Source organism: Typopeltis vanoorti, chromosome 1 (assembly GCF_054136105.1).
Source record: "Typopeltis vanoorti isolate ZY-2024b chromosome 1, IOZ_Tvanoo_1.0, whole genome shotgun sequence".
NCBI lineage: Eukaryota > Metazoa > Arthropoda > Arachnida > Uropygi > Thelyphonidae > Typopeltis > Typopeltis vanoorti.
The window spans coordinates 172714321-172727791 of record NC_143549.1 but is presented as its reverse complement, the minus strand read 5'-3'; the positions used below and the strand labels follow the sequence as shown (position 1 = coordinate 172727791).

The 13471-nt window shown below is 37.0% G+C and overlaps 1 protein-coding gene across 1 annotated transcript in view; it reads right to left on the bottom strand.

The window, feature by feature from the left end:
• The window catches only part of Dhc93AB (Dynein heavy chain at 93AB), a 1274973-nt gene that overhangs the window by 557337 nt on the left and 704165 nt on the right, over nucleotides 1–13471 (bottom strand). The window lies entirely within an intron of this gene.

Below are 13471 nucleotides of genomic sequence, written 5' to 3'. Positions count from 1 at the left end.
CATCCATCACTGAAACTGCACAAAACCTCATGTATATCCTCCATTTTAAACTAAAAAGCAGGCTTTTATTGGAACTTGACTACTTCAAAAAAACAAAAACTGTTGTGAAATTCATAGAGGAGTGGAATCCAACTGGTACCCTCTTCTGGATTGATGATGACAATACGCTTCATCTGAAAGATAACTCAGACTCAAACTGAACTGTAAATTTTGAATTCATTTATTGCATTCTCTATTGTATACCCGAAAGGAAAAATGTTTCTTTCTCTGTAATATATATACTTATATACTTATAATATGTAAATAGTCCTTGTTACCTATCGTCTAATGTATATTTTAACAAGTTAAATAAATAAAATAAAATTTAAAAAAATATATATATATATATAGATAGATAGATAGACTTCAAAAACTACTGACTTGTGGTCAGGCAGATGGAAGGATAGAAATGATTCTCCGATAGAATGTACCTGGTCAAGTGAAGGACAAAGATACTTAGGTGTGTACCTTGGCAACAGCAGAATACATAACACAGTGAACTGGACACAGCTGCACAACCATTTTAAACAGATGTTAGGTAAATGGAACAGCATTCCATATCTTCACTTAGAGGAAGAGTACTAATAATTAACCAGATGGCTGCAAGTGTGTTATGGCATAACCTCAAAGTACTCACACCCCCTGAAGAATTTATCCATCACATTCAAAAAGAAATCAAACGTTTTTTCTGGAACAATACTAATTGAACAACATACCCTGAATTCTGCAAGCCACTCAATAAGGGAGATCAAGGCCTGATTTCCCTTGAAAACAAGATTACATCCTTCAGGATAATCCTTCTCCTAAAGACACTTCAGTCCAGTCAAGCTTATGTAACCACCTTCGATTACATCATGAAATCATCCACCCAAAGACTCGCTTTCCACAATCCTCCAAATGGCCATTTCTGCACCATCTCCTCTAAATTACCTCATTTTTACAAAGATGCTCTACAGTGGTGGAAAAAGACCAAACTTCATCACACACTGACAGGATCAACAGAGTCAGCTGTACTATCAGAACCACTGTTTTCGAACAGAAACATAGCAAGTCTCACAACTGGCCAGCCCTTTCTTTTCCCTACATGGAGCTGGCCAGGAATAAGAATCATAGGGGACCTCCTGACCCAGACCCTAAAGTGGAAAACATTCACAAGCCTACCAATGAAGAACCCAAAAACTGAAAAGCAATACCAACAGATGCAAGCTGTTGGTATTGCTATTAGAAAAGCCTATCCAGATATCGCTGCACCTCAGGGAATCCATATTCCTTCTAGAAACTGCAGGGAGTTTACCTTTCATACCTTTCATCTTGCATCATCTGAAGCCTCTCTTCCAATTATTCCCTACAACTACAAGAAAATATACCACTTCTTCATATCAGTGCCTCCAACTTTGCCCTTCTTATATTTATCCTTAACCCTCTCATTTACTAAGCTGCACATGCCACCCAGTTTTCAGTGGGATCTTCCATATAAATCAAGGTGTGCCAAACCAGATTCCAACATACAGTGGAGGCTATGGCATAACATCTTGCCAACTCCTACTAAGCTCCACAAATTTCAGCTAAGACAATCAGATCAGTGTCTATTCTGCGAAGTTTCAGGCACCTTGGAACACACATATCTAACCTGTCATGCAAAGCGATGATCACCTACACCCTGAATACAGCCTCTAGCACCTGTAACTATGCACACAGCAAGAAGACTATTGGAATTTAGTCTATACAGAAGAGAACAAACACAAAATATGCAATTTCTTCTTCATCTGCGCCAAGGCCGTCATTTACAGTTTCTACCTTAAGCAAACAAGAAACAACCAGCACCCATCCATCACTGAATTGGAACAAACCCTCATGTGTAGCCTATGGCGGAAACTACAAAGCAGGCTTTCACTGGAATTTGATTACTACAAAGAAACAAGAACTGTTACAAAATTCATAGAGGAGTGGAATCCAACTGGTACCCTGTTCTGGATTGGAGACGACAATACACTTCAGCTGAAGAATAAATAAAAGTGATGCTGAACTGTAATATTGACTCTTACTGAAAAGACACATCCTGCCTATGAATGTACCTTTTTCCCTTCAGTTCTATTGCATATCTAAAAAGAAAAACCTTTTTTTCCTGTAATATACATTCTTATAATATGTAAATAGCCCGTTTTTTGTTATCTATCTTCCAATGTATATTTTATCAAGTTCAATAAATAAATTAAAAACAAAATCTATATATATATATATATATAGTTGCTGGCATGCAGTTAGGGTTTATATATTATTTAACTTGATAAAATATACATAGAAGACAGGTAACAAAAGGATTATTTACATATTATAAGTATATATATATTACTGAGAAAGGAAGATTTTCCTTTCGGATATACAATAGAAAGTGCAATAAATGAATCAACATTACAGTTCAGTTTCACTCTTAGTTTTCATTCAGTTGAAAGAAAACTAAGAGTCGTCAATCCAGAACAGGGTACCAGTTGGGTTCTACTCCTCTATGAATTTTTTATTATTATTATTATTATTATTATTATTGTTCCGGGAAACTCCAAGGAGTCGACAGACTCATCGAGGGAGGCCCTAACATCATGTCTGGAACAACTATTCAACATTCACACAGTATCTATCATATCTTGCCTTGAACTCATTCACAGTTGTAGCACCCACAACAGACTCTGGAAGCTTATTCCACTCATTCACCACTCTCCAAGTAAAAAACCCGGCTCTAACACCCTTGTCAACCGCGCTCTTGCCCAGCTTCCATGCATGACCCCTAGTCCTCCCACCACCAGTCATATTTTCAAAAATATCTTCTGGATCAATCTTATAAAAACCCTTCAGTAATTTGAATGTCTCAATCATATCACCCCTCCTTCGCCTATTGTCCAATTTCTGCAACCCACAAATCCTCAACCTATTCTCATAAGATGTTGAAAATTTATTTATCACTAGGTTAGACTATAATAGATTTAGTTTAATCCTTTATCCCAGTGAGAGCAAACAAAGTTTGCGCCTGAAAATATCTTCAGGACTAAATATAGTGTTGTACTATCTTATCCAGTAAGTAGTGCAACACTAAGGCAACTCGTGGCAAAGGTGGAGCAAGCTACCAGGCACTTCTAACCCAGTATCTCCCATAATGCAAAACACAAATCTTCAACCTATTCTCATAAGGTTCATTCCACAGACCTGCTATCATCTTGGTCACTCGTCTCTGGACCCTCTCCACTTCCTCCCCATCACAAAGAAACCCTGGTGCCCATAGCTGGGTACAGAAGTCCAGATGGGGTCTTATCAAGGCTTGATACAGAGGAACAACAACTTGTTTGTCTCTGCATGTTAAAGTATTTTTCATAAGCCAAGTGATTTGGTGAGCTGTTTTAGTCACTTTTGCAATGTGCCCCCTAAACTTCAACTCCCTATCCACCAGCACTCCCAAATCCCTGGCCTCATCAATCTCCTGGAGTACGGTTCCACCAATGCGATATACTGCTGCTATTCTTTTCACCCCAAAGTGCATAACCTTACACTTTGCCACATTAAACTGACATCCATTTTTCCTAGCCCAGTCCTCCAAACTATCCAAATCATCCTGTAAAATTTTGACATCTTGTGCACTCACAATTGCTCTACCCAACTTTGCATCATCAGCAAACAATTCTTGTTTCGTTGTAGTAATCAAGTTCCAGTGAAAGCCTGCTTTGTAGTTTATGACGGAGGCTATACATGAGGGTTTGTGCCGATTCGGTGATGGATGGATGCTGGTTATTTCTTGTGTGTTTTAGGTAGAAGCTGTAGATGATGGCCTTAGCACAGATGAAGAGAAAATTGCATATTCTATGTCTGTTTTCTTCTGTATGGACTAAATTCCAGTTGTCTTCTTTGCTGTGTGTGTGTGTGTGTAGTTACAGGTGCTAGAGGATTCAGGACATAGGTTATCATCACTTTGTTTGCAGGACAGGTTAGATATATGTGTGTTTCAAGGTACCTGAAACTTTGCAGAATAGACACAGATCTGTTTCTCTGAGCTGAAATTTGTAGAGCTTAGAAGGAGTTGGCAGGATGTTATACCATAGTCTCCATTGTATGTCGGAATCTGGATTGGCACACTTCGATTTATATGGGAGATCCCACTGAAAACTGAATGGCATGTGCAACCGTGTAGATGAAAGGATTAAGGATGAATATATGAAGGGCGAAGTTGGAGGCACTGACATGAGGAAGTGGTATTTATATATACAGTGGTATCTCGCTAATCCGAACTAATAAAAACCGTGCTTCTTCGGATTAGCAAATTTTGCCCCGAGATACAATAATAACTAGCGTTTAAAACCAAAATAATCAGATTCTAATGGTATATCGATTTAATGCTTTCTAAGAGGTTAGCCTAGTAGCTATGCACTTCGCAACCATATGCCTGGGGAAGGAGTGTCCTAGGTTCGATTCCCATCGATGACGTAAGGAGCTTCAGGATCTTCCTCAGCCATAGTCAAGTTAGCCTGCTGTCCATGTCCGGTCTTGGGCATGGACAGTAGGGTTTCCCCCCAGTTTATCTGGGGTTTTTCATCCCACAAGCAGGCAAACCAGCCCCGTGAACACACAGGGATACAGGAATACTTAAGACAATCCCTCCAGCCACAGGTCTGAATTGTCACCTATGGTGGTCTCGAGCCCGGATAAAAATAGGGGGATTGAGGTGGTGCTGTACCTCCCCATAAAGGGGGTCACGGCCGTTGAATCTCTATATGAAATGAATGAATAAATTTAATTCTGTAAATTCATTCATAATATGAATGAATTTAAAAAAAAAAGCTATTGTGTACTGAAATGCAAAACTACTGTCCAGTATGCTGTAAAAAATAGAAAAAAAGCTACTGTACTGTAATGCAAAACTTGAAAAATAATACAGTACACAAGTTTATTTTAGTAAAAAATTTAGCTTGTATGTACTTGTATTGTTGAGGATTCTGATTAATAAAATTGCATAGTTCAGTACATAACTTAATTCGCATAAAAAATATCACTTTCTTGTACACAACACAAAAGAAAAGTTTCACAAAATAACACCAAAAAAGTTTTTATTTCTTTGTAAAAAAAGTCACTGATTTTCTTTTGCTTCTTGGAAGCTAAACTTTTTTCGAATGCTTCTTCTCAGAGCTGCATTAGCAATAAAATTTTATGGAATGCCGTAACATTCTGCTTAGTCCATTCTATTGTTGTGTCGGAAAAAGTGATGAGGCATCCCTTTTTCCCACCCAATGTTACGTTACCTCAGAAGGAAGGGATAAGGACATGCTTATGCCTCCTGATGGGAAGTGTACCGAATAATGTCCCAGGAAAATGTAAATAACCAGATGCGTAAATTCTAAACATTGTTAAGATAGCCCATAAGTTTATTGAAATAGTAATTGTGAATGAATTAAAGTAGAAAGTCATGTAGTATTAATAAATAAATATGTATAAGCTAAGTACAAGTTTAAGGCATGTAAAGACAGTTCGTAGCCACGGCGTCCAATCGACTGCCACCATATGCGTGCCGACACCACCGAGTGAGGGAGCTGTTCCAGAGGATAAAAGTTTCGGTGGGAGTTCGAATCGCTCTCTTTTCTCTTACCTCGGATCACTTGTGTCTCGTCTCCGAGTTTCGCCGGCACCAAGTTTCCCATAGGAGAGTTATGTAGAGCTTGCCGCCACGTGTAGCAAGGATCTCCCCTTGCTATGCATGTTACATCGGTCAAAGCTGCAACTACAATGTGTTCAAACGCATTTTTTTGAGAAAGAGCCGCTGATGAAATCCACGTCAGCGTACAGATCTGTGGATGAGTGTTTTCAGTTCGTGTAGAACAAAGGAACAAAGCCAGCCATCAGAGGAGGTACAGTGAACAGATCAGAATACCTAGTCAAAGCAAGAATGGTAAGCGAAGATTTTCTTATATTAATGTAGGATTAAAGTATCCATGGAGTAAAGAAACAGAAATTAAGAACACACACCATTTACGTGTTGTGCCATAAGAACAATCTGCAATTTGGACACTTGTGTCTACTGTTAAGAAGAAAACATATTAGGCTCCAGCCGAACAGGAGGCCGGGCTCCGGACTGTTTAAGTGATTTAAGAAAAGTAATGTCATATGATCAGAAAGTAATTAAGTGTTAACAGATATTTTGGGGGAGGGAATTAAGTAGAAATAAGTACTATTGTCCTAGAGAATTACATGTCAGATTTATTGAATTGTCTAGTGTTTATATGTAATGTTGCATGTATGATATTATTAGGTAAATTTAATTGTGAGAGTCTGAGGATAGATATATGTACAGAAGTTTTGAATTGTGATTTATTAAGAAAAGGAACCCAGATTCTTTTAAGGTTAAGAATTTAAATGACATGTATACTTGTCTTTGTGGAATAATAAATGTGTTTTTCTTTATATAATCAATTGAGTTTGTCATATCTTCTGCGGATTTGAATTACCGTTTGGAAAATTTCGTACCATGCATTTAAAGGGGAAACCAATAGTGATATGAGAATAGGGACCACGACTGCATATATCTTGATCTCTACAATTTTCTTTAATTATTTTAGATAGTGTATCAGAATTTAGTTGCCGGTTGGCACAGCCTTAATCTATACAAATTTGTCGGCAACCAAAGTCTGATAGCAAGAGTACAAAACTGAAGTCAGAGAAAAAGATACACGAAAATTTAATGTAAAAGTTAAAGAAAAAAATTAAAGAAAGTAAAGATATTAAAAATAAAACAACAAGAAAAAAATGGGGATATAACACTATACACATATTAAAACTGTCAACTGCCTCTTCATGTTTCACTTTTTTTTTTCGAGTTCTTTATTGTCATTATTGTCTTCAAATTCATTCTGTAGCGTCATATTTATAATTTCAGCATCTGATTTGATTTCAAATTCACTTTCAGTTCTACGTGTAATCCATTCCATAACATCTGTTTGTGAAATTTTAACATCTGGATTTATATTTTTAACTAAATTATGCATGTTTTGAATTTCCTCTTTTTGTGTATCACTGTAGTTATACTATACTGTAATAATAATGAAATAAATAATAATAGTTAAAATAATAATTATTAAATAAAAATAATAGTACACAAAATAATAATACATAATAAATAAAACTTTTTTTTTCTTTCAAACAGCAGTTCGGATTACTGGAGGGTTCGGATTATTGAGATACCATATTATCTATATGTGTAGATAGATAGATATTTTTTAAAATTTAAGAATAACAATCTTATGTACAGGATTAACCAGTTATATGGTTGCTGGCATGCATTTAGGGTTTATATATACATACATACACACACACACACACAAGTTTATGTAAGATCTGCGCAAATTCAGAAACATCTAGTGAGTTGTACATCTCTAAGGACAGAAAGAAAGAAAAGTACGAAAAGAGAAATAAATGCTCGACTAAGCAATAAATTAAAAGTAAGAGAGAGAGAGAGAGAGAGAGAGAGAGTCTTATACAATAATTTTTGGATAAAAGATTTACTCGATGAGAGTATGACAAAATTGTGCCTCCTGTATGCAAAGATTAATGATAGTGAGGCTATTTGGATGTAGAAGGGTAAAGGGAAGCAGTTGACTGCTTTTTTTTATTATTTTTTATTATGTGACATATCCAATGAGTCCAAAGACTCATCAAGTTATTATACATATGTGTTATTAAACTGCTACAATCCTAATAAACATTACTATCACTTCCTATCATGTACCTGCAAGAGATGTACAGGATAGAATGACCAGGAATCAAGAGGAAACAGTTGGAATTGAAAAGGGTTTTAAAATGAAGAAGTAAAAAGGGAAATGGCCCCAGTTGAGCATGGAGAGATCACATCGAGTGAGTGGTATCAGTGGAACTAGCTGTAGATCCAGAAATGAGCTGTTGTGTTTGTATACAAATGCTAGAAGTATAAGAAACAAAGCAGATTAAATGGTTGCACTAATTGCGTCTGTTCACCCAAAAATTGTCGGAATAAGTGAGACATGGTTGGAAGAGGATGACATCCTGACAGGAATAGAGATGGAAGGGTATGATGTGTTTCGTGAGGACAGAAGGGGTAAAAATGGAGGGGTATTGATGATAGAGAAAGTTATGTCCATATAAATTAGAGATGCAAGAGGGAAATAGTGGCAGCGGTTTTGAGGCAGTATGGTGTGAGATAGAGGTGAATGGAATCAAATACTTGGTGGGATGTTGTTATAGACCAGGTAATGTGGATGGTGGTGATAATGAAATGTACAATCAAATTGGCCAAGTAAATAAGAAAAGGGTGATCATTATGGGTGATTTTAATTATGGCAAAATAGACTGGAATGATGAGATAGCAACTGGAAGTAAAGAAAATCAGTTTCTTGAGTTTTTGAGGGAAAACTACCTCAAACAGTATGTAACAGAGGGCACGCGAGGATTGAGGGTCTTGGATTTATAATTACATCCGAGGATGTAATTATAAATGAGGTGTCAAATCATCCACCAATTGGTGAGAGTGACAATGAGGTGATTACCTGGGTGGTTGCTAGCAGTGCGAGGACCTCTGTGAGAAAAGGGTATATATGAAACTACAAGGGGGGGGGGGTGATTATGAAGAGCTCAGGAGACAGCTTGCGGGTGTAGCGTGGAATGAGGAGTTAGTTGGAAAAGAGATCAATGCAGCTTGGGGGATTTTCAAAAACTGTTTAGTAGATGCAATGTCTAAATGTATTCCAAGGGTGAGAAGGTTAAATAAGGTAGGTGTGAAATGGATGAAAAAAGAGATTAAGCATGCAATACAGAAAAAAAGGACATTATGCAGGCAGCATAAGAGAAGTGGAAATAACCAATTTCATGAGGACTACAAAAACCAGGCAAGGTGGGTGACTTGGTTGGTAAGGGTAGTTAAAGAGAGAGGTATGAACAGCAGTTAGCTAATGAAGCCAAAAAGAATCCTAAGGAGTTCTTTCGATATGCAGCCAACAAAAGAAAGAATGATCATGGAAGAATGACATTGATCGGAGAAAATGGTACACAGACAGCTGATGCAGAATGTGCTGGAAATACTTAATGAACAGTTCATAAAGATCTTTCAATCTTGTGAATGTGACTTCATGGAGGGATTGAGAGCAGTTGATGATGGGGAGGAGAGAGAGAGACTGACTTAGGTGAGCAAGAGGTGTATGGGAAGTTGAGTAAACTAGATGTTAATAAGGCTGTGGGACTTGATAATATATCACCACATATATTGAAAGAATGTGGCAAGGGAGCTGACACCTGCCTTGACATATTTTTTTAATATGAGTCCTGCACTGGGTCAAGTTCCTAAGGAGTGGAAGGAGGGCAAGATTGTGCCACTTCATAAAGGAGGTGATTGAACTCAAGCATCAAACTATAAGCCTATCTGTGTGTCAGGTGTTGTGGTTAAGTTGTTGGAGAAGCTTGTGAGAACTAGGATCCAGAACTAGGATTGCTAAAGGGAGGTCATGTTTTAGTAATCTACTTCTTATTACAATAAAGTGACTGCTTCCTTAGACAGAGGAAAGCGATACACAGTAATATATTTGGATTTTGCAAAGGCTTTTGATAGAGTACTTAATGATAGGTTGACAGTCAAACTAGAGCACATGGGGTTAGATATTAGATTGGTGCATTGGATTGGAGACTGGCTATCTGATAGGTATCAACAAGTTGTGTATGGGGGAGCGATATCCATGAAAAGGAAAGTCACTAGTGGAGTGCCTCAGGGGTCTGTTTTAGGTCCATTACTGTTTAACTTGTATATTAATGATATAGGTGAAGATTTGAATGGAGATATTCAGTTGTTTGTAGATGAAGTTGGGATGAACCATGAAGTGTAGTGAAGATGTTGTGGCCTTACAGGAAGGCTTGAATAGATTGAGTGATTGGGCACGGAAATGGGGATGTGAATTCAATGTTGCAAAATGTAAGGTTTTAAAATTTGGAAAACAAAGATGGGATGCAGAATTTATGCTTGGTGAGAATATATTGTTGGAAGTGGAGGAAATAAGAAATCTGGGGGTGATAGTGGATAAGGATCTAAAATTTTGGAGAAACATCGCCAAAATTGTGAAGACAACACAAAGGCTTCTGGGAATGATGCGGAGGACACTGACATGTAGAAGTAGGGAGATTCTTGTTTCCGTTGTATAAGGCTTTGATTAGGCCACACATGGATTATTGTGCCCAGATTTAGTGACCGGATTTTCAGAAGGATGAAGAGATGTTGGAAAGGGTCCAAAGGAGACTGAGTTTCTGACCTCTGGAATGTTGAGTATGGGGAAAGATTGAGAAGATGCAGCTTGCAGAGTCTGGTTGAGAGGAGGAAGAGGGGAGATGTGATAGAGACCTACAAGTTGGTAAGGAGTTGTTATAGGATCAATGTTGGAGAAGTTTTAAAAAGAATAGTGGGAGATCAGGGGAGAACCAGAGGTCATCCCTGGAAACTATATAAAGAGGGTGTGAGTAGGGGAGCGAGAGGCAGGTTTTTTTTGTGCAGAGTTGTGAATGATTGAAATGCCTTGCCAGAGAATGTGGTGTCTGCAAAGAGTTTGAATGTGTTTAAAACATGGTATGATGAGCTGTGTATGTGATAAAAGGACTTCCCAGATGAGTCTTTGACTTCATGAGGTCTTGGGGTGGTAATAATAATAATAATAATAATAATAATAATAATAATAATAATAATAATATACCGTGGTAGTTTTATATAATTAAACTGACATTACTACTAACTCTATATTAGCATTTTTTTTTCCAATATTAATTTGATTTGTTATTTAACAGGTTTTCAGCATTATCAGGTCTTGCATTGGTGTTTTCTAAAGACACTGTTAATTGCATCAGCCCATCTGGATATTGTCTCTATTTAGGTCTTCTTCCTCCATTAAAGCTTTTTTGTGCTAACCTTTTCCTCTCCTTCCAGATTAGCTCTGCTTACATATACTTGAATGCTAATAATGTCAAGTTCCTTTCTAATATCTTCATTTTTAATATGATTCTGCCATTGATGCCAACGGTTTTCTCCCCTAATTCTCAGAACCGTGGTTTCTATTCTTTGATCAAGTGCTTTATTTCTAACCCAACTCTCAGATCCATAATTTAAAACTGATTTGAACATTGTTTTGTATACTGCTAGTTTGGTGTTTTCTCTATTAATTTCTCTGTTATTCCATTTGTCTACTTACAGATTTAACCTGCCATCTTCACTAAAAACTGTGCCAAAATAGCTGAAATATTTTGCTTATTCTATAGGAATTCAGAATGCAGCTGAAATTTTCTACTCTTCTACCTATTTTCATATTGCACTTGGTCTTTTAATTGCTGATTTTCATGCTGAATTTTTTACAGCTGTTACTAAATTTAGTTAGTGAATCCTAGAAATGTACTCCTAAACGCTAGATGTGTTTAGGAGTACATCATCTGCATAAAGGAAATAGCAGTTTTACATCCCCAATTCTAATATCAGGATTGATGCCACTTTTTTTCATAATATGATCCATATAGATGATTAATAAGAGTGGAGACAATGTGCATCTTTGTCTTATCCCTGATTTTACATCAAACCATCTTCTTGTATTTCCTTCAATTCTAACTGCTGACTTATAACTTAAATATATACTATGTATTGCTCTGTATAATGTTCCATTCACCTAATATAATTGCAGTGTTTTGAAAAGCTTTTCTCTGGGCAGCTTGTTGTATGCCTTTTCCAGATCTACAAAACTTAAGCACAGATCCTTTTTATATTCCCATAATTTCTCATTTGTCTTAAAGTGAAAATCTGATCTTGATGCTATTTGGCCTGAACCCAGCTTGTTCTTCTCCAAGTTTCTCTTCTGCAAAATTTCTTTTCAAGTATGCTTGCTTACCTGGAACATGTAGTAGAGAAATTCCTCTGTTCTCACATTCAGTTTTATTATGTCCGTGCAATTAGCCTAGTGGCTATGTGCTTTGCAACCATATGCCCAGAGAAGGAGTGTCCTAGGTTTGATTCTCGTTGATGAATTGAGAAGCTTAAGAATCTTCCTCGGTCATAGCCAAGTTAGCTGTTCCCCCCCCCCCCTCCAGTTTATCTGAGGTTTTTCATCCTGCAAGCAGGCAAACTGGCCCCGTAAACACACACAGATACAGTCATGAATATTGCCCGTAGGGGATGCAGCGCAGAGGATGGTGAACCAGCTGTATTAATATGCCAGCAACCCCTCATTAGGAGGGGACTCAACCTGTCTTAGACGGATGAGTAGGATAGGATAGGTTTTATTCCCTTTTTTATAGATAGGTACTATGACAACTCTACTCCAATCATTGGGAATTTGACCTTCTGACCAGGCCCTCTGAATTATGCAGTGAAGTCCCTGCAAAAGATTTATATCTCCATATTTAAGCATTTCTGGTCGAATATCATCCACTCCAGCAGCCTTTCCACATTTCAAGTTTTTGACTGCTTTTTCTACCTCAAGTATTGATATGTATGCACATCTCTGCAAAAAAAAATTTTTTTTTTCTAATGTAAATTTCAAGTATGGTTCTGTCACTGCTTGGTTTGTTTAACAGTCTTTCAAAGTAATTCTCAGACATCTAGGATATTTTTATCTTCAGTTTTCATGTCACCTTTATATACTATATTCTTTCCTCCATTTCTAAGCTTCTTCAGTTGCCTCCAGAACATTTTGCCAGCTTCCTGATATTTATTTTCCATATTCTTACCAGTCTTTCCACGACTACTATTGTTTAGCTACTTTACACACATCTCTCCTACATTTTTCTGTGTATTTTTAGGATATCTGAGCTAATATATATATATATATATATTAATCTACTGTTTTTTTTTTCTAATTTCTTAGATTCATAAGTTAAAACTGGCTGATTTCTTTCTTATTCTATATAAATTAGTCAGTCTGCTACCATACCTTATCAGCTTTGTTTAATAATAAGGTGTTAAACCTTTTCACTAATTGTGTGTGGGAAATATAATCCTTCTTTTTCTGCATTATTTCAACTTTGCTATCTATTCTGGGGCTGTCTCCCACTCATGAGATATCAATAAAGATCGAAAAGCCAGTGTGGATAGTTGCCCTTCCTGCAATGCATAGTATTATAGACATCTGAAAGGATGTTCTTTGTATTATGGAATAATAAGGCGATTAATGTGAAGTCATTAGCCTCTATAACAAGTAGCCTAGTCATGAAGAAATTTGGGAAATTAAAGCACATTCCAGTGAGGATTATTTAAGTTATTAATTCAGTGCAAATGTTTGGATTGGTAGAGCAAAAGTAGCGATCTGACTGTGGAAAAGCAGCATCAAAATTCCAGAAGTCATTTCAATTGGCACAATGATGGTGCCATAGGTACGAAGCTGAGATTGGCTGGGAGGACTGTAGAGAAGGAGACTTG